The following is a 27,731-nucleotide window of genomic DNA, read 5'->3' on the forward strand; positions in this document are numbered from 1 at the left end:
TTATCAATAATAGTAACAACCGTCTACCTACCCGACGTCCTCGCTGAGGTCTGGCCTTGAGCCTCTGATATGGACAGACCAGGACATTAATGCCTGCAAGAGGATCGTCACTGTCCCCTCCCAGAGTCACCCTGAGCATTAACCTCTTCGTGGAGAGACAGGGGATGACCAAACAACCGGGTGCCTCCCGGGATCAGCCTACCTCTCTGTTAAATGAAGATAGTCAGCACACCTTACCCTGTGACCTGGCATCATCTCATAGGGAAAATGGGTGCTATTTTTAGTAGTTATTCTGGGACAACAAGCAGAAGTTGAGACTGTCCCCAGAAACCAGAAGACATGTTCCCTGGAATAATGTATATATAATCCTAACACCTCACAGGGCTGTTTGGAGGAACAAATGAAAAGTAGTTACATGAAAGCACCTTGGAACACTAATGTGCTGCACACTTGTCCTAGTCACCCTGTGATCTCCCTGGACGCCCAGACTCAGGGGGCGCCAGGCTATGTTAACCCCAGGGGGCCCCACCTGAGTGGGGAGGGAAGAGGCACAGTGCCCCCCAGGTGATAAAACCCCTCCATAACACCACCCGTATCGGCTGATGCAAAGCACAAAAATGACGAGAAGAAGAAACTACTGTGATACAAAGAATTATGTGCGTGGTATGTAAATTATGGTTGTACGTGTTCTGTGACATTGTTAAGCTCCCCATTTTTGGTCAAGATAATAACAGGAGCAATGACAATGACACACAAGACAACAGCTTTCTTATACAGAAGGACCACTGCCTGCCCAGCGAGGCCAGTGCTCCTGGGTCATGTTAAGTCTGTGTCACTGTCCAGAACTAAGTCCAACCTGAGCATTTCCCAGGTGTCTTCATACCCTATGGAGCCCACATATATGTGCAGGGACACTCCTGCCTCTACGACCTTCAGGGGAGCAAAAGAATAGCCTCTGTCTATTAGAGCAAGCGAGTAAGAGTTAATTAATTCACTGGAAGAACCAGGGACGTGCTGACAAGTAGAAAACAGTGTGCAAAAGTCCAGGATACGGAGAAGACAGTCAACATCAACCCACAGACCCTCATGGTCCCAACCAGTGAGAACCTTCTCCATGTCACAGGAGCCTTAATTGTCACTGTTTCCTAAGCATCTTTAGGGGAAAAAGCACCAACCTTGATTTGCGGAAGGGTGGAGAAAACGAAGAGAAGAGGTTTAAATGAAGAGCTTGTGATTCCTTTTAGGTTGTCGTTGTTTATTTGTGCCCAACCTGAGGCTACATTTGTCAGATATTCCCCGCTAGATGCTGTAATTACTGTGCAAAGCATCGAGGAGACCAGTGTCACACTTAATATTCCCATTAATTTTAAATGGTGGTCCTTGGTACATATGTGTGGCAATTGGTGTCATATTTTAATTAGGCTTGCCCTACACCATCTGAAATTAATAATAGCTCGAATTACCAGTGTAATTTATAAATTAACAGTGCCATAGCATTAGAAAATAAATTAGCTCTGGACAGCTGTTTCTGGATTGAGCTCCAGTGTCAAAACAGTGACTGGGAGGACCTCAGATCTCCTGGGAGGCTGCGTACGACACAATCAAAGCAAAGAAACAAAATGACACAGGGTTCTCTGGTCTCTTGTTCTTGTTTCCAACTACAGACTATGCGTCTAGTTTAATTCTATCATCCAAATGCGTTCTTGTGTGACCACAGTAAGACTTACAGGAACCAAGCTTGAATGAATTTGTTATAGGAATATCCAAATGGAGAATTTGATGGGGGGGGGGGGATTACTGTCACAGACTGAAATGCAACTACGTAAATATTAGGACAATCACGGTAAAAAACTTAGAAAGCTTTTTGTGGGGACATGTGTGCTGCTGTATGTGAATAAATAAATAAATTTATTAATATCAGGCAATTTTATGTAGGGAAGGAAGTTAGATGGCTTAAGATTTGGGGAGGGCTTCCCTGGTGGCGCAGTGGTTAAGAATCTGCCTGCCAATGCAGGGGACACGGGTTTGTGCCCTGGTCTGGGAAGATCTCACATGCCGCGGAGCAACTAAGCCCGTGAGCCACAACTACTGAGCCTGCACGTCTGGAGCCTGTGCTCCGCAACGGGAGAGGCTGCGACAGTGAGAGGCCCGCGCACCGCGATGAAGAGTGGACCCCGCTCGCCGCAACTGGAGAAAGCCCTCGCACAGCAACAAAGACCCAACACAGCCAAAAATAAATTAATTAATTTAAAAAAAAAAGATTTGGGGAAAGTGTATGTTCTCCACTGACCTACATGTATATTACCAGAGGGAGAGGATTACACTTAAGTCATCCTGCAAAAACCGATGAAGCTTAAGTTTACTATCATGTGTTCTCCAGACCAAATGTAGAATTATAGGAAAAGCACAATCATTGCTCACCCATTGTTATATGTACACTTTCTGATTAAAACGGAAAGGTAGTATGTATATAGTAAAATGCTTTATACATTTTAGCTTGCATTGTCATTATTCTTACCTTTCTCCTCATGTACTTTTTTCTCAAATAGGAGCAAAAATAGCAAAACCAGATAGAAAACCAGTATATATACATATAAAACGAAACTCTGAATCACCAGAAATGAGGTCCCTATAGGGACTGCTTAAACAGACAAACAAGAAAAATTAAAAAAAACCCACTAAACTGAAATCTGAATTTATAGAGTTAATGATTAATGATTCAAGCAAAGTTTTCCTTTAATAGCATTTGTGCTCTGGCTATGAAATGATCAGTGCTTTGCCACTCGAATGGAGAACTTACAAAGACTATTAGAAGAAAAACAAAAAGAAAACAGATCAACAGAGCTAGGACATAGGCTGACTTCAGAAGAATTGCCTAGAATAGTTGTTTGAATATAGAATTTTAGATGCCATTCATACCTACTAAATCAGAATCTCCTGGGATGAGGAGTGTTAATAATTTTACTTGGAAATTCTTATGTACAGTCAAGTTTGGGAATTAGGGATTTAGGTCAATCCTGTATTTTTCATGTGGGAAATTGAAGTTTAAAGGAGGCCATGCTCACGCATGGGGCTAGAGGCAGCACACCAGGTCTCCTGATGTCCCTCACACCAATCCTGCAGCTATAGTAGTGTTTTCTAATGGTGTTTTTATGTCGTGTGCACTGGTCTTATTTTCCCATGCAATCAAAACTTTTTGACAGCAGGGACCATGTCTTGGGCATCTCTGGCTCTCAAGGCACCTAGGAAAATGGTTTACATAATTTGAAACTTGTCAACTTCTTATTAATAAACTGATTGAGGGCTTCCCTGGTGGCGCAGTGGTTAAGAATCCGCCTGCCAATGCAGGGGACTTGGGTTTGAGCCCCGGCCCAGGAAGATCCCACATGCCACGGAGGAACTAAGCCTGTGTGCCACAACTACTAAGCCTGCGCTCTAGAGCCCGCAAGACACAACTACTGAGGCTGCGTGCCACAACTATTGAAGCCGCGCGCCTAGAGCCTGTGTTCCACAGCAAGAGAAGCCGCTGCAATGAGAAGCCCTCGCACGGCAATGAAGCATAGCCCTGCTCGCTGCAACTAAAGAAAGCCCGTGTGCAGCAACAAAGACCCAATGCAGCCAAAAATAAATTAAAAACAAACAAACCAAAAACCTGATTGACCAACAGACTAAGAAATACAGACCGAATTCAATTAAAAAAAAAAATCAGGGACCCTGTTGCTTACCTAACACTCACATGGCTCTGTTCCCAAGACGGCCCCACCTTTGGTAATTGTTCTTAGCAAAATATTTGTATTTCCTGACTTCAAAAAATATCATCAGTGCTAGTGTTCTAACAGAAGACTTTCTTTAAATATGTGATTTTTAAAAGGTTTATCAAGTGTTCAGCATACTTTATATTTAGTCTTGGGACCAATTATTTCCTCAGGGGGATGCACCTTTACAAATGGAGATCAATGAGGAAGTGTGATTTCTCTAACACAATTTGTTTTACAGCCAACTTCTCAGGAATACAGCTATTTCATTAAGTGGAATCTGACAATCCAAGCAGTGAAATGAAGCAAGTTGGAAACGTGATCACATCTGTCCCCAAACCCCCAAAGAAACTTCACACTCTCCGAGGACTTAGCTCAGCAGTTTATAACCCATCGAAGGACAAAAACTGCCCTGTGTTAAGTAATACTCCTTTGGAAAAGAAAACCCTAGGTTTCTGAGTTCATTGATTGGGCTTTGAAATCTTTATAACTGAAAATAATAATAGCCACGATTATTATTTTTATCACACCCAAGAAAAGCTACAGAGAACAGCTGTAGCTATTGGAGAGGGCACAGCTGTCTCCTTGCTTAATATTTTTATGGAATATATACCAGCTGAGAGAAAAATCACTGGACCTCAGAAACTAAAAAAAAAAAAAAAATACAGAACATAGAATTCCAGAATTCAAAAGTTGGAAGGAATCATTTAAAACATTTAGTTCCAATACTGTGACTAGTCGACTGGTCCTCTAGACTCTGCTCCCCTTTTCCCTCTCTATTTGCATCAAGATGTTCCCATTCAACCCAGACTGGACTTCAAGGAGAGCTGTTTACAGGACAGATCAGATGGTGTCCCTCCAAGGTGCCTTGATTCTGTGCTGACCAGCATGCGAAGTTTTGTGCTTTGACGGAGGAAGACGTGGTTTTGCTCAGATGCTGGGAGGTATGGTCCACAAGAACATCGTGATAGAGGCATGGTTAGTGTTCCTCAACAGCAGCCCTTGCAAGCCAGAGGGACTGGTTTGAGGTCTGAGGGAGGAAGTGGTTAAAGCCAGAACTAAAGAAGATACCAAAGGTGGGCGATGCTGCCATGAGATGCAAGGTCAGCACCTGCTGATGGACTGGGGAAGGTCTTCCTCCTCCCGCCCTACCCCCGAGAACTCAAAGCAGTCTGGGGCCCTGAGCCCGCAGCCAACAACTGTTCAGAACAGACCCTCACTCTCCCTCAGACAGCAGAGGCAGTGGTGAGGGGCGGCGTGGAGGGGCCTCCAGGAACGAGGCGGAGGTAAAGCTGAGGGTGGCGGTGAGGGCGGCGTGGAGATGGGCCCTCAGAGCCACCTTAACCTGGCACTGGGGGAAATCCTTGTGCTGCAGGACCAGGCTGGGGGCTCGTGGGCTCCACAGAAAACCCACACAGCAACATCTGCAGTGACAGGGTGAGACGACCGTTGCCAAAAAGCATTTCCAAATAGAATGGTAATTATTGTTGAATTATCTACACAGGATAGCTTCTGAGGGTCTGATACTCAGCTGGAGCAGAAGGGTTGATCTCGGCTCTTAGCCCTGCTGGCCCCTGGCCGTGCTGCGGACAGTGCTGAGTGCCCGTGTCCGCACACTGGACCCTGAAGTCATCCTAGCTGATGGTTCCCTCTCCAAACTCCAGATTCCTCTTCTTTAAAATGGGAAAATGACACCACCTTAGAGCGTGATCGTGAGTGTTAAGTATGTGTGAAGTACTTAGCACGTGGTAACCTTAATAAATGGCAGTTCTCGTGATTATCGTTACTGATCCTACAGCTCAGCCTGAGCCCATCTGATCCTTGATACAGGAAAATCTCACTGTGGAAATGAAAGAATAATCAGATCTCTGCTTTTCCAGAAGGGACTTAATAATAATAAACTTGACAAAGGATTCACCACAGATCCTGTAACTAGAAAGTTCTACTCCGTTCACTTAAAATACGATTTGATTTACAAGGGATACAATTTCTTGGGATCATTTCTTCTAAGAAAGCAATTGCAGCTGCATAGCCCATGTGAAACCAGCTGGGGGCTTGAAAAATATCTCTAATTTCACAACTAAGAATAAGAGGATATAAACATATTTTTTATATATATATATATATATATATACACACACACACACACACATATATATACATATATATGGGTGTACATATATATACATGTATATATATACACACATATATACATATGTGTATGTGTGTGTGTATATATATGTATGTGTGTGTGTGTGTATATATATATATATATATATATATATATATATATATATATATTTGTTTTTCTCCTCGACCTTTCCTTTGGATGCAGATAGCATGGCTGGCAGAAAGGACAGTCTGACGATCTCTCCAAGAATGAGAAACTTTTCAAAGTTCTGGAGGGTCCAACCTGTTTTTTCCTGCTCTTGCACTGAGGTATACGTTCAAATGGCCAATGAGAATATTACACATCAAACAGAAGGGGCCAACGCTGGGGCGTGGGATGGGCTGAATTGTCCTAAGTCGCTGGCTTCCATTCCAGGAGAGGAATCTCCCTTGAACACATCAGCATTGGTTGCTGGTGAGAAGAGCTGCAGTCGTGAAGTGTGTGTGTGGCAGTGTCCCCATGCATCACCTGCCTGGCAGGCTTGCAGCTGTCTCTGCTGCAGCTGGACTTTTCTTAGACCTGGGAAACTTATCATTTCCCTCAGCCCCTCACCCCAAACCTTCAAATTAATCTATTAATGTGATTTTATCATAAAGCAGTAATTAGAGATCCAATTAAAAATTACACTAACTGATGCCAACTGTAAATTTCCTGACTATCTTTCTACCTATCAATCTATCTATCCCTATCTATCTATCCATCTATCTTCTCTCCATCTCTCTGCCTCTCTATTTACATATCTATCTATCTATCTATCTCTATCTAGGGATAAAGGTAACTGCAAAACAGCACAGATCCTCATATATTAAGAGCTCATTTGTCAGTTGCAATAAAATATATGTGTATTTTTGAATAGGTATGAATATGCATACATGAAATGTAGTATTTTATGATATATAGAAAGAAAAAGAGAATTGAATTCCCTTAATTTTTTAAGTGGGGCATTTCCTGGGAATAATCTTTAGCTTTGTAGTAAGGAGGAGCTGCAGCCGGAAACACAATTATATGAAGAAAGAGCCCTCTGCACGCCACCGAGCCAGGTCCTGTGTGTCTCTGAGGTACATCCCTCTCCTTAACAACAAGTTGTCTTTGCAGATATGGCTCCAGCAGCTGGCTGGGCCCTAGGAGCGTGTGCTCTTCTGCTGGCTGCCTTTTCATGAGGACCCCCCAGCTCAGTTTTGCATGCAGACTCTGTCTTACGGGTAATGATTTCAAAGTCAAAAAGCGCACAGCTGGATGTTGGGAGCTTGCAGCTTGGTGTCTGGAACCTGAGTATTTGCAGTGGTACAGCTGATGGCTGCTAAAAAAAATAAAAAGTAAATAAAGAAATCAGCTTTTGATTTGTAAACTCAGCCAATTTGATCTGAAAGACATTGATAGGGGATAAATATAGAACTCCGCAGTGTCGTATTACCTCGTACATTGGCTGTTTGCTTTCTCTTTTTCTAAAACCCTAGAGATATAAGCCAGGACTGAGTGCTGCGGGATGTAATGTTGCTTTGAAATTCCTTGTCCAGATTAATTTAAGGGAATTATTTTTCTTAAGAGACCCCTACTGGGTTAAGGTTCCTGGCGCCATCATGCACACAAGTGGTCAGACATCCACCTGCAGGGGGTCATCTTAGCCACCTGGTCCTGAGCTGCCTTGGGAACGCAGGGCCATCTGTACTTTAGCCACGAAGACAATTTCTGGATTAAGAGCAGGAGTTCTTATCTGAGAGCTGTAGAACCCCAACCCTAGGGGTTTCTGGACCTCAGGAAATGACATCATGCATATGTGCCTGTGTGTTTATGCTTTTCCTAACGAGAGGTTCTATTTCTTTCTGAAAAGCGTTCTGAAAGGAGCACAGGGCACAGAAAGATTCATATAGACCATTCTATGGTCCTGTGGTTCATCTCCCAGTGACTGTACAGAACCAAGTCTCTATCAACCCCCAGGCTTGCAAAGGAAAAAGAGAAAATGCCCTCAAAATAGAACTGATGATTGGAAGAAGGAATAACTCCAGGAGTAAAGCACAGCCTCGCGTCTGTTTCATTAAATATTTTGTGGAGGATGGAAAGTGAAGTAACTTATAAATCATCCTTTTGAAGAATAGGTATGCAGATCTGAGCAGTGCTTTGTTCACCAAACGAGGGGAGTTCTCCTCCCACCAAGACTTAGGATGAAAGGAAGGTAGCAGGCGGGGTTCCGCCCATTCCCCAGAGACCCCCGACCACTGGAGATCAACCAGAGGCTTGCTGGACACAGAGGGAGCAGGGAGCAAGGCCTTCCCTTTGCAGCATCCTCAGGTGCAGAGCAGAAGGAAGGCTTTCCTGAAGAATTCCACGTATTCGCGACTGTACCAAGCAAACACTCAATGACAAAATGACCACTTGGGAGAAGGAAGAGAGAAGAAAACCTGGAGTAGGGTTAAATCTATAATTAAGATAATTTAATGAGTAAATTCAAGTCAGATCCTGAGAGGAAGTTGCAAGGTGTCATGGATTCTGGGGATGGAAGCGCCAGTCTGCACTCCTGGTTGGCCTGGGGGCAGGGGGACACAGGCAGCCCATGTATGTAAGAGGATGACTCGACACCACACAGACATGCCCTTAGAGTAGCATGAAGCCTGATGATGTAGGGTCATCTGGGTCCAGTGAGAAAGGGAGGCATGGGAAAACCTTTGAATAAGCCAGCTTCGATTACAGGCTTTGAACATATTTAACATAATAAAATCTTTGCAAATAGTTCTCAAAATCTCTCCCCCACCAAAGCCACTTGCTACTGAATCACACTGGCTGAGACACGCGCACGGTGCTGCCCACCTGTCTGGGAATGCCTCCCACCTCTGTTCCGAGTTGTCCTCTACACACAGGTGGACCTTCAATCCCATCACGGAGACGTGAAGAGAGAGTGCACAGAAAAGGAGATGTATGCTTTCATTAGTTCCACTGCTAAGTTTTCCTTCTATCTCTCTTCATTTCGCACAAAAGCAGGCACACATACCTACGTCCAGATGGAACACAAAGTGTGAAAACAAGACAATCCTGATTTGTCAGAACAAACGTGGTGCTGCTGAGCCCTGATTATGGCTCTTTCTCTAGGAATTACGTAGCCTTGAGTAAATTACTGATTCCCAGTTCCCTTGTCAATGAAATGTGGGTACGTTCTTACTCTTCCCTCCCTAGGTTGGGTCTGAGAATTAGATGAGAGAATGTGAGCACACAGAAGACTGGCTGACACACGAGAGATGATCCATAAATGTCAGAAGGAACAGACTCTAGGAGGAATCTGAGACACTCAACCCTTACATAATGGAAGATATTAAAGGTGGGCTCCCTTCCTCTGCTACCTCAATCTCCTCCCTTTGGTCAGTCTACACTCTGAATCCAGTTCCTGCATCTGAAATGACCAGCTCTGCTCCCGATTTCCATGTTCATGTCATCATCCCAGGACGACCTGCTTACCTCTGTGCCCGGAACTCAGGGGAATGCCTCACGTGTGTCTCCCAGACACCCCGGGCTAAAGCATCCCCTTGCCCCTGAAAACTGCTCTCACCCCTGTGTCCACTAATCCCTGCTGGTGGCAGGGCTACCTCCCCGTTCTCCTAAGATAAAAAAGAGTCCACGTTTGATTCCTCCTTTTTCACTCACTCCTCACCATCAGTCAACACATACAGTGGTTTGTGCCCCCTTTACCGTTTTCAAATCTGTTTTCTTCTTTCCCTCATCACTGTTAACTATGTTAATTCAGTTGCGGTTATCTACTCTGGGTTATTACAATCCCCTCTCTACTGATCCCCCTGCCTCCAGGCTATTATATTTATTGTTGATGCCCAAACGACTGCAAAGAATAAAAATCCATCTCCTCACGGCTTAACCCCTCGTCCTTCAGATGACTCTTGTCTCCATCTCTAGATTCTTCTGTTACCAACTCCTTTCCCGCCTCACCCACTAGACACACCAGGAAAGTTCCAACGCTGCTGAGCCGTTTATCTGTGCCTCGCAACCTCTCCTTCTGTGCCTTCAAAACCATCTAGGATACTACTCCTCTGGAAACCCTTTCTTGAAAATCAAAATTGCTTACCTCCTCTCTACCCAGTTTATTTTGTTGCTTCAAGTGTTGCCCTAATCACACTGCATTGTTATGTAATTGCATATGTTTACCCCACTCAAAGTTATAAGAGAGAGGGGACCCTTATTTATCTCTATCTCCGATATCTATAGCAGCCTTGAACACACAGAAGGTACCACATGATCATATGGTCAAAGACTGAATGAATGAACTAATGGATTATAATTTTGGTGGCTGGTCTGACTCTCATAATGAACTATTCAAACCTTCTTTGGTAACTTTTAAGAAAACAGCAGATATCTATCTTTTAAGGTTTTTTTTTTTTTTTTTTTTTTTTCCCGATAAAGGGCTGGGCACATAAAGAGACCTCTCTAATCTCCTAAGGATAGATAATTTTATTCCACGTTTCCTAAAGGGGACTAAAAAGCCTTCCTCAAGCCAGACTTGGAGTGAATAAGAAAAGAGCTTGGTTTAGCCATCTCCACAAATACGCTTCATTGAAAGCTCTTGTAGCTAATGCCCCTGATTCCTCCAAATGAGTGAGGATGCAGCGTGTTCCAGAAGTGTCTAATCAGAAGTGTCTCAGAGAGCTTTCTTATGTCATCATCAGCTCGGCTGCATTTTTTCCAAGTGGAATCAGCTCAGTGATTCAGCTCTGTCTATATGCAATTAGTAGTGGAATGATTGCAGGGAACACGATGAGGCTCTTTACCTTCCTGGGATGGGCAGGCAGGGAAAAAGTGCCGCTGCCCACACAAAACGGGCCTCCGCAGAGGCACGGGCAGCCTCTGCAGCAGAAACACTAACAGGCACTGTGATAAGAGCTCTGGGTGAGGAATGGAAGCTGGCAACTGGACATGGAAGCAAGCAAGGGCTTGAAGTTGAACTTGACCTAATAGGGCAAAACCATGCTGGAGCATCAAAACCTCCCTGAGAAGTCCCAGCACTTGCCGCAAGAGGGTTGACACCAAAAATGCACAGAGATGAACAAGCGTCCCCCTTCTCACTTGTGCTCACGTGACTTCCCCACCCTCCTTCCTTCTCAGGATTCCCAGGCTTTGCCTGCCCTGACGGTGCTGGTTTCCTTCCACCTCTGCTTAAATTGCATTATCTCCCACCCTCTGGTCTCCTTCCAACCTGGTCACTCTCTTCCTTTTCCACAATTCCAAGAGATAGGATAGAGGAACACTTTTGTCTGATCACCAGCAAAAACGTCCTTTGTACTTGAAGTGAAAAATCTAACAACGGTAACTGAGGGACCACAAATTATTCTTTATTTCTGTCCTAATTCTCTACTTCAGGAGACTAACTGCCACATCTAAGACCTGACTGCTGGCACCTTCCATGGGGCAGGGGAGGAGTGGAGGGGAGCTCATGAATCAACTGGTGAAGAAGGGGGGCAGAGAGAGACCGAGGCAGAGAGACAGAGAGGAGAGTGAGAGAGAGAGAGAGATAGAGAGCGAGCCACAGCACAGACAGATGATAAAATGATATGTCAAACGGAGAACGCAGGCAGAATGCAAGTGTCTGTTGAAGGCAGTTACACAGTTGTTTAGGTAAATCAGAAGCTCGCTCCCATGACTGCTGTGCTCTCATCAAAGCTCAAAGCCATTGTCAGCCCCATGGGAGTAGTTGGCCGTAACCAGTCTTGCATGAAGCCTGTGGGGACAGCTGGCTCAAGCACAACCCGAGTGTCCTATGATGCTTTGAAGACACCCCAGCATGGGCCTGAGGAACCTCTCTTCTCCAGGAGGCGCTTATAACCAATCCTCTGGAGTAGGTTCAGCACACTTGTTCTGCAAAAGACCACGTGGCAAATATTTTAGGCCTCGCAGGCCATACAGCCTCTGCAGCAACTACTGAACTCTGCTGCTGTCGTGCGAAAGCAGCCAGGAGAATACATAAACGGGCCAGAGTGACTGGATCCCGGTAACGCTTTGTTACAGACAATGCCATTTCAGTGCCACTTCATCTTACTGTGCTACCAACGATTCTTCCTCGGATGGACATTCAACTTTTTAAAAAGGTAAAAAACATTCTTGCTGGGCATGCAAAAAACAGGTGGCGGGCTGGACTTGGCCTGCTGGCTGCATTCTGCCGACCCCCGGTGGACACGTCTGACCTTTCCAGTCGTATCACCCTGTTTCCTAAATCCTCTCCTCTGCCTCAACACTACACTCTTGCAAAACCTTCTGTCCTGCACTCTGGAACCTGCCCTGAATGATCCCTGATGTCCTCCCGTTCTTCTTGGAGACACACCTCTCCGTCACTGTCATTCTGAGTCTGGGAGAATGGATTCCACTGCAGATTTGTCCTGTCCACTGGAGGCTACGAATTTATTTCATTCTTTCTCGGTATCTTTGCTCGGCCATGAAACTTCTAGACCGCACCTTTTTAAGCCCTGTGCCTCTTCTAGCATCCAAATAATCACACCCTCCCCTTCCTCACCACGTCTCTGCTCTCTCCTAACTTTGGGGGCTCCTATTCATTCACAGAGCACCTTTGCTCCTGACCTAGACTCTTCATCTCCATCCCAACTCCAACCATCATTCTCGGCGACTTTTCACATCTGGAAAGATATCTCTCCAAACCTGATTCTCACATTCTTGATCTCCTGATCTCCGAGTTTTCCTCTGCTCACTTCAGTGGCCTCCTCCACACTGACACTTGCAACTTGTCAGAAACTGTATTGCCTCCAAAGTCATGAATTTGAGCATCTCACTCTGTCCAGGACTTCCCATCTTTGCCAAAACATTTGCTTAGAGACTTTATGCAAACTATGATTTTACTTCACGGAGGCTTCAAACCCATCGACCTTTGACGTTCCTTCTGATGAAATGTAGATTTTAAGGACCCGTCACTGTAATCTCTCACTGGAAAATACCTATAATGACTTTCCCTCTATCCGTATATGTTCCACTAGGCTGAGGAATCCCCACTCTAGATGGATGCAAAGATCTGGCTTCTCTGGGTCTGCTCTGGAAGCATCACACAAACCAGCAGCCTGGTTCCACCAGACATTCCTGGTCACCCACCTCAGCTGAGCGCTCACCACTGGAATTCTGCAGTGCTTCTCTCAGAACCATACTCTTAAGGTTGATTTTCTCCTTCTTCAGTCTCTTTAGACACGTGGCTGTTTCACCATCTACGTTATTATCCACTGATCATCTGCTGATGAGGGTGGTGGGGGACCCAGAAGGCATCAGACATCAGACCGGCATCACTCATTTTCTCACGATCCAGTCTACAGACCTCTACGTCTGTGCTTGTCATCTCATTGTCCCATAAGTTTTAGAACACTTAGGTTTTGTGACCCAGCATTGCAATCACTCATGGGCAACGACCTCAGCTTCTCCTCCATTCCTGTGCTACACTAGCTAACAGGACAGCTGTCTGTCTTTCCTTCCATCAAAATGCCAATTCCTCCTTCTGATCTCTGTGTTTTTTCCCTTCTTATCTTTGAAGGACTTCACTCCATCAGTTACCTCTACTTTCTCCTCCATCTTCATCTGCTTCTGCTCTCCCCGTGGATGTTCTTCTCTCACTGTTTGTTTGCTTGTTTATTCCTCAAAGACTTTTTATTTGAGGTATAATTGACATATAACGTTATATTAGCTTTAGGTGTATAACATAACGGTTCAAAATTTGTTTATATCACAAAATGATGACCACAATAGGTCTAGTTAACATCCATCACCGTATATAATGAGAATTTTTTCTTCTTGTGATGAGAAATTTTAAATCTTCTCTCTTGGCAACTTTCAAATATGCAATGCAGTACTGTTAACTGTACTCACCACGCTGTACATTACATCCCCAGGACTTAATTATTTTATAACTGGAAGTTTGTACCTTTCGACTCCCTTCACCCATTCTGCCTACCTCCCATCCTTAGCCTCTGGCAACCACCAATCTGTTCTCTGTTCAGATTCATTTTTATTATTATTTTAAAACATATCATTCTGGGTAGTCACACCAATTGACTTTACTCTAGACATAAACATCAGTTTGCTCTCCCAGTCTTAGTTCACAGCTGTGACCTACCTAGATTTTTTCACCTGTTCATCATCTGCCTTGACACCTCTACTCTGCAAAGACCCCACAGTTCTCAGGCCCTTTTCACAACCACACTTCTTGAAACTATTGTCCAAATGCGCTATGGAGAATTCTTCACCTCACATTAACACCTCCATCTCTCCCTAACCCATCTTGCCATTGAACCTTCTCACACCCAGGTCACCGAATGATGGCCAAGTTGCCAAATCCTTTGTATGCATTTTAGAGTTTTCTCAAGAGACTTTAAACTGTCTTCTCTTGGCTTTAATGTCCCATATTCCTAATTGTCCATCTACCTCTCTGGAATCTCCTTCAAAATCTCCTTTACTGGTTTCTCCTATTTTATCCAAACTCTATGTGTTAGTATTCTTCTGAGCTTGGTCCTAGGCATTCTTTTCTCACTGCACAATAATCTCCCAGGTCATGTCATATATTTCATGGTTTGGTACATCCGTTTATATGGCAATAACTCACAAGTTTACATCTCCACCCTATTTCTCTTTCATGAGCTCTGGACTCACATACGCATTGGTCAACCTAAAACAGTCACATGGAAGTCTCAGATAACCCAAAATTGACATGTTCAACATGGAATTCTTGATTAACTTCTTCAAACTTTATTTTCTTTCAGTTTTTCTCTTTAACAAATAGCATACCTTTATCACAGATGTAGAAAACAAGCTTATGGTTACCGGGGGGAGATGGGAGGGAGGGATAAACTGGGAAATTGAGATTGACATATACACACTAGTACATATAAAATTGATAACTAATAAGGACCTACTGTATAGCACAGGGAACTGTACTCAATACTCTCTAATGACCTATATGGGAAAAGAATCTAAGAAGGAATGGATATATGTATATGTATAAGTGATTCACTTTGTTGTACACCTGAAACTAACACAACATTGTAAATCAGCTATACTCCAATAACAAACAAACAAACAAATAGCACCTCTACTGACCAAATTGCTCAGTTAAAAAATTCTGGAAGTCATTCTCAACACAGCTCCCTGACTGTAATACTGAATCCATCATTACATCTTATTGATTCTAACTCTGAAATACATCTTGAATCTGTCCTCTTCTCTCTATTTCTGACTATATCACCTTTTACTTTGAGACCAGTGAAACAGGTCCTGGATTTTCTCAAGTCCAGACAAAACTCGTTTACAGATATTATCTGCTTTATTTAATATTTCAATAATACTATTAGGTAGGTACGGGCATCTGATCAAGGCGACCAAACTCGGCATACGTTCCCGTATCATCATGACCTAACCTGTCTTTATTTCTTTACCATTTTCCCTTAATGTATTTCCGTACTTGGGTCAAATCTCACTGAAGAAATTCCAGAGGAATGTCATCTTATGCTCTGTCCTTGGTTTTACTTATTTTTATCACCTGAAGCGCCTTCTCTCTGAGGCTTCCTCTTCCTTTCCTTTCAGGTCACAGCTCAGATTTCATCTCTCATGGGAATCCTTCCTTAAAATGTTCTGGTGCCCTTGGGATAACATCTTGCCCCCAGCCCCTTCACTGTACACCCTGAACACTCAGTGCTTTTTCTGTGATAACACTTATTACATCATATTGAAATGGTCTGCTTATTTACCTGTTTCTCCCTTCAGACTAAAAGCTCATTAAGGGCAGCTAACATTTCTGTATCTGTAGCATACACTTATTTACAATATATAGTTACTAAATGAATAGATGAATAAAAGTATTAGCTGACGTGTTCCCCACTCTCAGTGAATTTATAATTCACAAGTGTTCTCTGTTGATACTTGTATGGACAGCATCTATGAAAGCAATGCACTCTACATCCAAATACATATTCAAACACCCAAATGAAGGAATGCACCCCTATCATTTAAGAGGTATGGCACACATACCTGGACTCTGTAGCCCCATTTTCTATTGCTCCCAGCTTCCATTTTTCCTACATCAATTGTTTATCAAAGACAGGGCAGTGGGGATGTCTGTTCATAGATACTGTTTAAAATTACACATGCATGGTGATGATAAAAAAAAAAACAGACTGTTTTAATCAGTTATCGTTAGTATCATTAATACTCTACAAAACTCATCGTTCCAGTTAATATGGAATAAACACACTAACTGATCTCTCCCACTCATTACAACTAGACAAGACACATTTTAAGAAATCTGAGGACTCTGAAAAGTAATCAACAGAAGGTGGATTGGGGGGAGAACCAAAACGTGTATAAAGTACAATATAGTGGTAAGTTTCTGGGTACTTTTCTTCCTCCTATCTTTCTTGGCCTAGACTCAGAGTCAGAATTCTAAAACTGCGTAGAGGATGCTAACTGAAAAAGCATCATGATGAACCCTCTCTTTTTGGTGTGAGGATGGGGAAAGGGAAAACTTGCAAGATGGAGATGATGAGGGACGTTACTTTTTGTTCTTGTTGTTTGTTTTGTTCCTTTTTCCCTCTTGGCTCTGCCCTGAGGTAAACCTCGGTCCTGAAGCTGCAGTCCAGCAGCAATGGTAGTAGCAGCAGAGGCCACCTAAAACTTGGGGCGAGGGGAACACACAAACAGGCAAACAAAAACCTTCTTTGTGACCAGAGGAACCAAGGAACTGTATTCGGAAAACTGTGAAGGAATTTCAGTTATATTTTTGTCTCTTTCTTCCCTTTAACTGCTTTGCCCTGGAGTTTCACTCAGTCAAAGAAGTGAAACATCCACGGGGAGCTAATGCTTTTGCTTTCTAGGCTGAGGGCCTCCCCTGGGAGCCAGTGTGGGAGGGAATCACAGAGAGAAGGGAGCTCACGAAAGGACCACGTAAAGCTCATAAACCATCTCAGGCTCACCACTGACCGTGTAGGGAACTCACCTAAACCAGCACACCAAGGGCTTTGAGAACGAAACTACTGTGTGGGCCACCACCCGGCATTCTAGCTGGCCAATGAAGGACCATCTTAATGACGTTGCTCAGGCTTTGAAACCAGAACTGACTTTGGAACCACAGCAGCAGCAGGGTCGAGGCTGTGGTGTGAACCTAACTGGACTAATTGTCTGCTAACACAGCTACCTCCGGGTATATTCCCAAAGGATTTTAACAGGATCTAGAGTCTACTACATAATATTCAAAATGTGCAGGATATAATCCATTACTAATCACACTAAGAACAAGGAAAGGCTAAACAATTCACTAGGGAAAAGAGAATTAACAGAAACTGACCCCGGGCAGATCTTTATGTTACAATTATCAAATACTTGAAAGCAGCTAGTATAACTGTGTCCCACGGGGTAAAAGTGAGCACTTTTGAAATGAATATGAAAATAGAAATTTTCAACAGAGAACTAGAAGCCATAAACAATAAACAAATAAAAATATTTAGAACTGAATTTAGATATTCACTGGATAAGCTCAATAGTGGAATGGAAATAAAGTCAAGAGTCAGTGAACTTGAAAATAGATGAACAGAATTCATGTAATCTGAACAACAGAGGTTATGAGAAGGGTAATAACTTGATTACAAAAGGGCAAAACAATGCATGTCTTGGTGTGGATTCTGTCCAGTTCCAGTGGTGGTGGGTACATCAATCTATGCATATGTTAAAACTCATAGAAACGTACACTAAAAAATGTAGCTAACTTTAGGAGCTAACAAAGTGTATGGTACAACACAGTTGCCAAACAAATTTCATCATATGTCAGAATCTTGGACGTCCCCAAGGTTTACAGCTTCTTAAAATCCACTTGTCCTTTAAGTAAATGTGGATCTTCTGTGCACTGAGAAACTCAACATTCCTTCAAAGAGCTTGCGGATTCTTGGGAAGCTCATAACCTTCTTGGCCCGCGGAGCTCTCAGTTCTGGATTCCACTGAGGGTGCACTGAGTTCTCCATCCTGTTCTTGTGCCCCACCCTAGCTGTCTCCCCTCTATGCTGGTTGGTAAACTGTCTGCTTCAACTCCCGGAGAAACACTGATTTTAGGCTATGTGCACACACAGTGCTGATGGATTTTTAAGAGAGGAGATTATATTTCACAAAGCATACAAAGTAACTCAAATTTTACCTTTAAACATTCTGGTCTCCAGAGATAATATACATTGTCCCCGTCAACCACATAAATGTTTACTGGATGAAGAGCCCAAATTATTCTTCAATATTTTTCCAAATAGACACCAAACACATCCCCAGAACACTGCATTTTCCTTTTTATTCACATACACCCTCTTGGGCATACATAGACCACAAATCGTAAGCTCACACAGTTTTAAGTTATTGAGACACTTGCGTGCATGCCCACACATGCATACATGTTAGCACATTTTCTTTCTTTATTTAGCAGAATACTTAGTTTGCCATTGATTTCCCTTTAAATCTACTTTTCAGATGTTCTATGTTGGGGAACATTCATGGAACCACAAGGCCCTGATTCGTTTGCACTTGATTTCCTATAATGATATTCTCTAGCGGTTGTTCAGTCTCTCAGATCCGTTTTCAAGTCTTTTTAGTGTTTTATTTTCTCTTAAACCAGATGTTTTTTTTTTTTTTTTCCCCAGGAACTCAGAGAACTTCAACCTCATACGCACTCCCAGCATGACACATACATGGCTCAAGGGCCCCCTGCTTGGTCACATGCACGCCGGCCTGACACGCCGCCCAGCGCTGCACCAAAGAAGGCTCCCCTCAGTCATCAGGAGGAATTGTCCCCAAACAGAACATCTGAGTCGCGAGCGCCACGTTCCTTCCATTATTCATTCTAGACGTTATGAAAAATAAGCACTTGGAAAGCCTAGCGTATTCCACTGATCAAAAATCATGATTTTGAGGAGGACCGCCGCTATTGCAGCATTATTTGCGCATGAGAACAGCACTCAGCTCTGTACCAAACAGAACTGAGATGAGACTGGCCTTGCCTCCAGGGCTTAAAAACTGGGGAGACAGATCTGATGAGGGGGAATGGTACATGAGCCTTAGACAGTATAGTCTCTGTTGCCAACTGCCTGAGGGGTCTCTATGGGTCCAAAGAATATTCTGAAGAATAAATACACACTAAGGAGGAATTTAAAGGAGGAAGTCTTTGTTCATGTTATCAGGGAGAGCTTTCCTATGGTTGAGTCATTTCAACAGTAAGGGGGACACCGCGCTGAAAAGGAAAAACAGCTTAAAGGAAGGATAACCAGGCAGACACACGGGAAGAGCAGAGCAGTGCGGCCCTCGAGGTTCTCGGGGAGTCCAGGGACCAACACCAGAGCCTCCTAGATGTGATGGGTCCCCCAGTGGTGACACTGTAGGCATGGTGGTCAGGTAAGTTCAACTCCCCCGGGACTGCCCTGGGCGGTGCTGATGTACTTACAGTGGCCCAGGCCCCCCGCTGCTGGAGGCCATTAGACCCCTCCAGTCATCCTGAGAACCAAACGTGCACTCATGTATTCAAATATCTCCCAGCAATAGTGCCCAGCTGAGAGCCCTCAGTATCGAGTTTCTTCAGACGTGGTGAGGAAGTTTGAAAAGTTCCAGCCACGACACAGCAGAGAGACAAGAGCAAGCGGCCCAAACTGCTCATAGTGAGGGTCATGGTGGCCAGCATGGGGGGTGTCTCTGTGTTCCCTCCCCCTAACTGCTCATCGTGAGGGTCATGGTGGCCAGCATGGGGGTGTCTCTGTGTTCTCTCCCCTAACTGCTCATCATGAGGGTCATGGTGGCCAGCATGGAAGGATCTCTGTGTTCTCTCCCCCTAACTGCTCATCGTGAGGGTCATGGTGGCCAGCATGGGGGGATCTCTGTGTTCTCTCCCCCTAACTGCTCATCGTGAGGGTCATGGTGGCCAGCATGGGGGGATCTCTGTGTTCTCTCCCCCTAACTGCTCATTGTGAGGGTCATGGTGGCCAGCATGGGGGGATCTCTGTGTTCTCTCCCCCTAACTGCTCATCGTGAGGGTCATGGTGGCCAGCATTGGGGGGGATCTCTGTGTTCTCTCCCCTAACTGCTCATCGTGAGGGTCATGGTGGCCAGCATTGGGGGGGATCTCTGTGTTCTCTCCCCTAACTGCTCATCGTGAGGGTCATGGTGGCCAGCATGGGGGGATCTCTGTGTTCTCTCCCCTAACTGCTCATCGTGAGGGTCATGGTGGCCAGCATGGGGGGAATCTCTGTGTTCTCTCCCCTAACTGCTCATCGTGAGGGTCATGGTGGCCAGCATGGGGGGATCTCTGTGTTCTCTCCCCTAACTGCTCATCGTGAGGGTCATGGTGGCCAGCATTGGGGGGGGTGTCTCTGTGTTCTCTCCCCTAACTGCTCATCGTGAGGGTCATGGTGGCCAGCATTGGGGGGGTGTCTCTGTGTTCTCTCCCCCTAATTGCTCATCATGAGGGTCATGGTGGCCAGCATGGGGGGATCTCTGTGTTCTCTCCCCTAACTGCTCATCGTGAGGGTCATGGTGGCCAGCATTGGGGGGGTGTCTCTGTGTTCTCTCCCCCTAACTGCTCATCATGAGGGTCATGGTGGCCAGCATGGGGGGATCTCTGTGTTCTCTCCCCTAACTGCTCATCGTGAGGGTCATGGTGGCCAGCATTGGGGGGGGGTGTCTCTGTGTTCTCTCCCCCTAACTTTGTCCTTGGTGGTACTTCTATGCTACTCCTACGTCTCCTTCCTTATCTTCTTCCAATCCTTCAAACAAGACCGTCTTCCAAGAAAGCACCAGAAACACAATCCTATTTGCAAAGAACTGCTAGGCATTTAAACCGTTTCTCCTGCGATGGATTCCAGAGCGGCGGCGGCAACAGACAGGGGTGCCCTGAAGCCAGTCACCTGGCTGATTTAGTTGAACTGTCACTGCTCTATCTGGAGGAAGCTGCTTATCTTACGTTCCCTTTGAAACGAGGGAGGATGAATATCTACCCTACATTTTATAGATTCACTTAAATATTTTAAATACATGGCAACATTCTGTGAGTTGTAGAATGCTGTGTAGAATGCTGTGTAGATATGAGTTGTTATTTCACAGAACGCAGACACTCACACTGAAGGTACTGACTAATGGTTGATTGTCAGCCAGTGGCCAAGGCTCTGGGACAGCACTTAGGGAGATGGGTTTTCCTCGCAGGGGATGATGCTGAGTTTGCAGGTATCCCCCAGCGCTGCCTACCTGGGGGCCGGTCCTGAGCTCAGCTCCTCTGGTCTCAGGATGCAGTGGGGTAAGGTGGAGGGTGGCATTCACAAGAGGACCATCTACAAGAGGGAAGCAAGTGCCTGGAATTGCAAAGACCCTGGTGGGACACGACTCATCTGTCAAGGCCAGGACGGGGGCCGACAGCTCAAGAACTGGCAGCAAACAGAGCCGGGCGCGGAGACAGAAAGATCCATTTCTTCCAGAGAAAGGAGTGTGCTGTGAAGAATAAATCATCTCCTCTGCAGCCACTGGACCCGACCCAAGAGTGAAACTTGTTTTGCGAATTTGATCCCAGGGGAAGCCAGTGGCGGTGCCGCTCAAGGAGAAGCAGGGGTGAGTGGGGTGGCAGGTGCTGTACGACACAGCAAGGCAAGCCCAGGTGACGCGGCGGCCACACCTGACTGCACCTGCCAGAGGTAAGTGTGGCTCCGGCCCGGAACTGGGTGGGGAGAGAGACGGTGGCAGGGAGGGGCCAGCCAGAGAAGGACAGAGTCATCCGGACCGAGAGACTCCATTCCAGTTTCTTCAAGAGGCACATGGTGATTAAAAAAAGAGTTCCCTGGTGGCACAGTGGTTAAAAATCCGCCTGCCAATGCAAGGGACACAGGTTCAAGCCCTGGTCCGGGAAGATCCCACATGCCGCGGAGCAACTAAGCCTATGAGCCACAACTACTGAGACTGCGCTCTACAGCCCGTGAGCCACAACTACTGAGACTGCGCTCTACAGCCCGTGAGCCACAACTACTGAGACTGCGCTCTATAGCCCGTGAGCCACAACTACTGAAGCCCACGTGCCTAGAACCCGTGCTCCGCAACAAGAGAAGCCACCACAATAAGAAGCCCGTGCACTCCAACAAAGAGTAGCCCCTGCTCGCCGCAGCTAGAGGAAGCCCGTGCGCGGCAACGAAGACCCAATGTAGCCAATAAATACATAAATAAATAAATTTATATTAAAAAAAAAGGCTCAGAAGGGTGAGGAGAGAGATAAGAGGAGGGTTCAGAGCAGTGGCTTCCGATGATGTTCCTGTGATCACAGGGGGGAGGGGGAGGGTGTAGGCCGTGAAAAGCCAGGACGGCTCCCAGTTCATGCCCTGGTGAAGCCACGAAGAAGACAGGGGTCAAGGTCCAGTCCTGCAAGGGGCAGTGGGGGCCGACAGGACACCGCCGCGATGGCTCTTGAGAGATGCAGGGTCCAGCTGGGAGGGGGTGAAGGGCAGGGGGCCGAGAGGTGGGCAGGCTGGAGAGAACAGCAAGGCGGGAGCAGCCTTCCCTCTGCCTGGGACCCTCGCTCCTCGCTGGCCCGTGAGAGCAGCTCCAGACCAGACTCTCCTCTTCGCGGCTGTCCCCAGGGAGCCAGCGCACGTCTGCCTTTAAGCTGCGCCTTCATCATCGCGTCCATGTGGCAAAGCCGTGAGCTCAGACTCCCGAGTACTTAGGCCCCGTGACTCTGAGCCTGACGACCATGGCACCTGCGGGTCTGGGCATTCGGGTCGGGTTCCTGGGGGCCTGGAGGAAAGCCCGGCAGCCCCTCCAGGCCCTGCCCCTCCCCCCACGGGCACTGCAGCAGGAACGAGGGGTGGGTGACGGCCCTGGAGCTGGGGAGGCAGAGGGCAGGGAGGGACTGGTGTTATGGCTGAATTGTGTCCTCCCCACGTTCAAATTCTCGTGTTGAAGCCTTAACCCGTGGTACCTCAGAATATGACTGTTTTTGGAGACGGGACCTTTAAGGAGTTAATTAAGGGAACACAACGCTATGAGAGTGGACCCAAATCCAGCAATGACTGGTGTCCCTGTAAGATGAGGACATTCCCAGAGAAATGACCCTGTGAGGACAGACATCTCCAAAGAAGCCAACCCTGCCCACACCGTGGTCTTGGACTTCCAGCCTCCAGAGCTCTGAGAACATAAATGTCCACCGGTTAAGGCAGCAGCCCCAGCAAACACGTGCACGGGTGCAGCTGTCTGCTCCCTCCCAGGTGAACAGAAGGCCAAGAGGAACAAGGGGAGTTCTCATTTGTGAGGGTCTTCCACTCCACTCGCCAAATAGTTCATGTATTTTATTTTATTTAACATTCACGACAATCCTCCTTTACAGAACCCAGGGGACTGAAGGGGAGGGAGGTTGGGTCAGTCCTTTGGAGGTCAGGGGACGGGTCTACCTGGCTGAGAACCTAGTGCATCCTACCTGCAGGGGGCAGCTTCCCCAAAGGGCAGGAGGAGGGGAGAGTGAGAAGACGAGAGAGGGAAGAGGCAGAACAGGTTGGGGACGAGATGGGAATGGAGGCTCTAGGGCGATGACAGAACAGGGTCTGTTTTGGCCACGGGACCTGGGAAAGAGCTGAGTGTTTCATCTGCAGACACCACTACTGGCAGGAAAATGTCCACTTGTGCCCAGAAGCCCCTCATGCAATAGGAAAGGCCCATTTAAGTCTTGGCCCTGCCTTCCGTCTTCTTAGCTAAAAGCACTGTCATTTCCTAGACTGAGAAGACCGCGCTATAACTGGGAGAGTAGCCTAGAGTAGAGGGTTAAGCATTGTAAGGCATATAGGATATTTCTTTTCTTTTTTCTATTTTGCATCTTCTAGGAATGTACCCATGATGCAAATATTTTTAAATTCCAAATTTTCCATCCAAATTCACTCTCACACATTAACAGGCATCCTGCTTTGCTTGTCTTCCCAAGCTCTTTGATCTCCCATCAGGGTGCTGTCAGAGTTGCCTTTATTTAATACAAAGACATTGGACATCAAACCCTGGGCTAAGACCTTCAGTCCCTGCTTCTCCAACAGGCAGCTCATTACCTTATGTCAGTCACCTAGTATTACTGGGCTGGTCAAGGTAGCTTACGGCTTTAACAACTTGCAAATAATTAGGAGTCATGGATTAACTAGAAGCTTAACTTGTATACTGTATATGAGAAATCGCCTGTGTCTTATTTCTTCCAATTCCATAAGATAATGTGAAGGCACGTTGTCAAAGGTATGTGACCACATGTGTATTCACTTAGTTAAAAGTTACATATACTCTATTAACACACACATACACACACCTTGTAGTTAAGTTGCAAGAGCACACAGGTGTTCATAGGTACCTATAAGAGTTTGTGCAGATTTGTTTCAGTCGAATAAGTATTCAATTTATCATTTTACCTGCCGTACCAATTTGTTTTAAATCATCTTCCTTCCACTGTAAACACAAAGAAAAATTTCATGCCAGCTGAGTCTAAATACCCCCAGCTATGAATTAGTCTCGTTGGAATTAATGATGTTTCACTGTATTAGGATCAGATATTCTTCAGAAAACATGAGATGTTTTTAAAGACATAAGCTGCTCACAGAGACTCTTTCTGCTCACGGAGCAGTTGTAGACAAAAACCTTCTAGTTGGGGGTGCGGTTTGGGGTTGTCATCTGAAAGCTCCTAATAATCTCACCGTAGAAGATGTGTCTTTGTGTAAACTTAGAAACCAGAACAATTTATTGCTATTTCAAGTTACCCACTAGCTTCCAGACACAAGCAATTCCCCCAAACAACTCTAGCTCAGCTCTTCTGATGACAAGAGAATTTCTGAAGAATATTTCACGGAGAGTTTTTAAATGTTTACAACAATGCAAATATCGATGTCTCAGCCAAGTCAATATCGGAATTTATTGTCCTTCAATATTAAACACTGAGCCAGGCTCCCTATTGGTCAATATTTGCATTCAGGTAAATAAATCTTTATACTGACTTCAGCCGATATCAATAGCTACTTATTCCAGATAAGTAAAAGTAAAAACAAGAAGCATTATTTATTTTTTTGAGGCAAAACAGCAACTAGTTACATAAAGGCCCTGCGGCATTTCTAAAATATCAATACGTAGTTACTTTTGGCAGTGGAACATCACGGTATTATGAATCACATGAGATGGAATTTTATAATTAGGAGTTAATAAAAATAAACTTCATCTGTGTTATTAATATCACAGTGTTTTTTAAAACTTGAAAGAATTCTCAGCTCTCCTGTTCTTTTCACCACTTGTGAGGTTAATTTTTGATATTATCTGTAACTGTGAGAATTCACAGGGCTACGTTCCTGAATGCTTCCTAGATTATGTGATTAACCTTATTCCAAACGTAAATGAAAAATGTGCCCAGGCTTGACCTCTATGTGGGTGAGCAGGTGCTGCCTAGCTGTGCTGTAGGCCTCGTGTTTTGCGCTTTGGAATCAGGCCTCACAGGCTACCTCTGGGCATCAGGCCTCCATGTTTCTAGATGTCTACTAAGAACAGACTGGCATTCTGTGAATGAAAGAAGCTTCTCCCCCCGCAGTCAGTGCCCACTGGGTAGGGAAGGACCTCAGTCACCTATTAGGACACAATAAATAGCCCTAGTTGAAACTGAACAAATGGTTCGGAGTTACTTGCATCAGTAGAATTTTGAAAAACATAGAATAGAATAGTTAGAATAGTTACAATTGTGAAAAACATATAATATGTATTTTATTACTTTCTTTAGGGGGAGTACATTGTGCTTTTGTATGCACAGAATTTATTTACCTAGACACTGTCAGATATTTACTTAGAAATGATAATATACTGAGAAAAGTAGCAATATTACTTCCCTGTAAGAAAGTTCCTGCACCCTTCAGGCCTGTGTTGATGCTCCAGTAATTGGTGTGTGGACTGACCGGCCTAACGGAACATTTAACCAAGCAAATGTGGCCATTCTGTGGCTCTAAATGGTCACACACAATGTCGGTCCTTTATAGCTGCCAGCAGAATTCAGTCACTGAGCAGGTGATACTGAGTGGCGGGCGATGTGGTGCTTTGAAAGCAGCACAGGTCAAATAAAATTAAATGAAGATTTATGCCCATTATAAAAATGTCTACGAGGCGATCGAGCCTCCCCAAAACGATAAAAGCTGCTAAAAGTGAAACAAATGACGTCTGCCTCAAGCATGATTTTCCCCCAGAGTCTCCGTAGCCCAGAGGGCGATGGTAGCTGATTCTATAGAATGGTGAAGACCATGTATTTGTTGCTTTGAAATCTAGGTGTGGTCTACATGACCAGAAGCAAGTGGAGACAGTTCCCAAGAGAATCCACCAAAGGAAGCCTGTGAAACCATCACAGGCCGGAAGCTGTCCTGTAGGGGAGGCTGGCTTGCGCAGCCTGAAAAGCAGAAGAGGTGGGTGCAGTGACGCGGACAGCACGTGTCTGTTGGAGAGGCCTGGACTTCTGCGATGCTACGTTACTGTTTTTCCTTTGGGACACGGATGTCAACGGCCTTTGAATCAACTTTCACAGCATACTTGAGGTTTACTGACTTGCTTTATGTAAACTGGGAAATCACAGTCCCGGCCCTATGTGCACAGGATTTCCCTAGTGACCCCAGTGGAGATTCAGGAAGGTGCCTTACTTCTCATCGGCCACTGAAAAACACTAGTGAGCACCCGCGGTGGTTCCTCGTGGATTTAAACAGTCAACACAGATTTTGTGAAAACCTACCATGAGCTAAGGCCAGGCTATGAATGGAGTCCTGTTTACCATGGCACCCTGTCCCCAAAACAGGGACTGGCACGTAGTAGGAGATACCATCATTGTTTGTGGATAGAATTAATAAACAAGAGGTTAGAGAGGCAGAGTTCTCAAGTGAGGAGGCGTACAGCCCACAGAGAGTTAGGTAATACAGCCATGATCATACACGTAGGTATTTTAACTTGGAGGGGCACAGAGTAAACAGTGCTGAGCATTGCATCCACACGTCTGAGGAGTTCTCGAGGTTGCTGATTTGGTGGGAATGTGTCTGTGTGTGGGTGAAGGGGGCTGCTTATCAGAGAGAGGTTCCTGGGAGAGGTTAACACTGACACTGGGATTTTAAAAGGCCAGACATGAACAAAGAGTCTGGGAGACAAAAGAGGAAACGGATTCCAGGCAAGTGGAACAGCACGTGCAAAGGCTCAGAGGCAGAAAAGAATGTGGCATTTTAAGAGATAGTTATAAGGAGGTGTGTTGATCCTGGGGTTTAAAGTGCAATAGTGGAAAGAATGAGGAGCATTCTGTGTGGATGTCTGGGCAGATATCTAAATATGACAAGGAAGAATCTTTTAGGATATTTGCTGAGAAGCAGAGAGGACCATTTGCAACATTTGAGCGGGAGAATCACATAATCGGATCCACCAGATAGGCAGCGCCCTCTAGCAGCAGCATGGGGGACGAGGGAGAGAAAGGCAAGCCTGAACGACAAAAGGACTGATAAAAGATGTGCCTCAACCAGGCAACGGCAATGGGAATGGAGAGAAATTTAGGTAGTGAAAGGACATTTAGAAGGACTGGAAATCTTTCTAAAAGACTTGGAAACTGATTGAAAAGATATGTGCCGTTAAAAGAAGGAATCTGGGCTTCCCTGGTGGCGCAGTGGTTGGGAGTCCGCCTGCCGATGCAGGGGACACGGGTTCGTGCCCCGGTCTGGGAAGATCCCACATGCCGCAGAGCGGCATGGCTCGTGAGCCGTGGCCGTGAGCCATGGCCACTGAGCCCGTGAGCCATGAGCCCGTGAGCCATGGCCGCT

The 27,731-nt window shown here is 45.4% G+C and overlaps 1 protein-coding gene across 4 annotated transcripts in view; it reads right to left on the bottom strand.

Moving 5' to 3' along the window:
• LOC309826206 (neurotrimin) overlaps positions 1 to 27,731 on the bottom strand; it is a gene marked incomplete at both ends in the record, with an annotated part of 942,560 nt that overhangs the window by 22,586 nt on the left and 892,243 nt on the right. The window lies entirely within an intron of this gene.

The sequence above is a fragment of the Grampus griseus genome, assembly GCF_964374135.1.
Source record: "Grampus griseus genome assembly, chromosome: 8".
NCBI classification, from domain to species: Eukaryota; Metazoa; Chordata; class Mammalia; order Artiodactyla; family Delphinidae; genus Grampus; species Grampus griseus.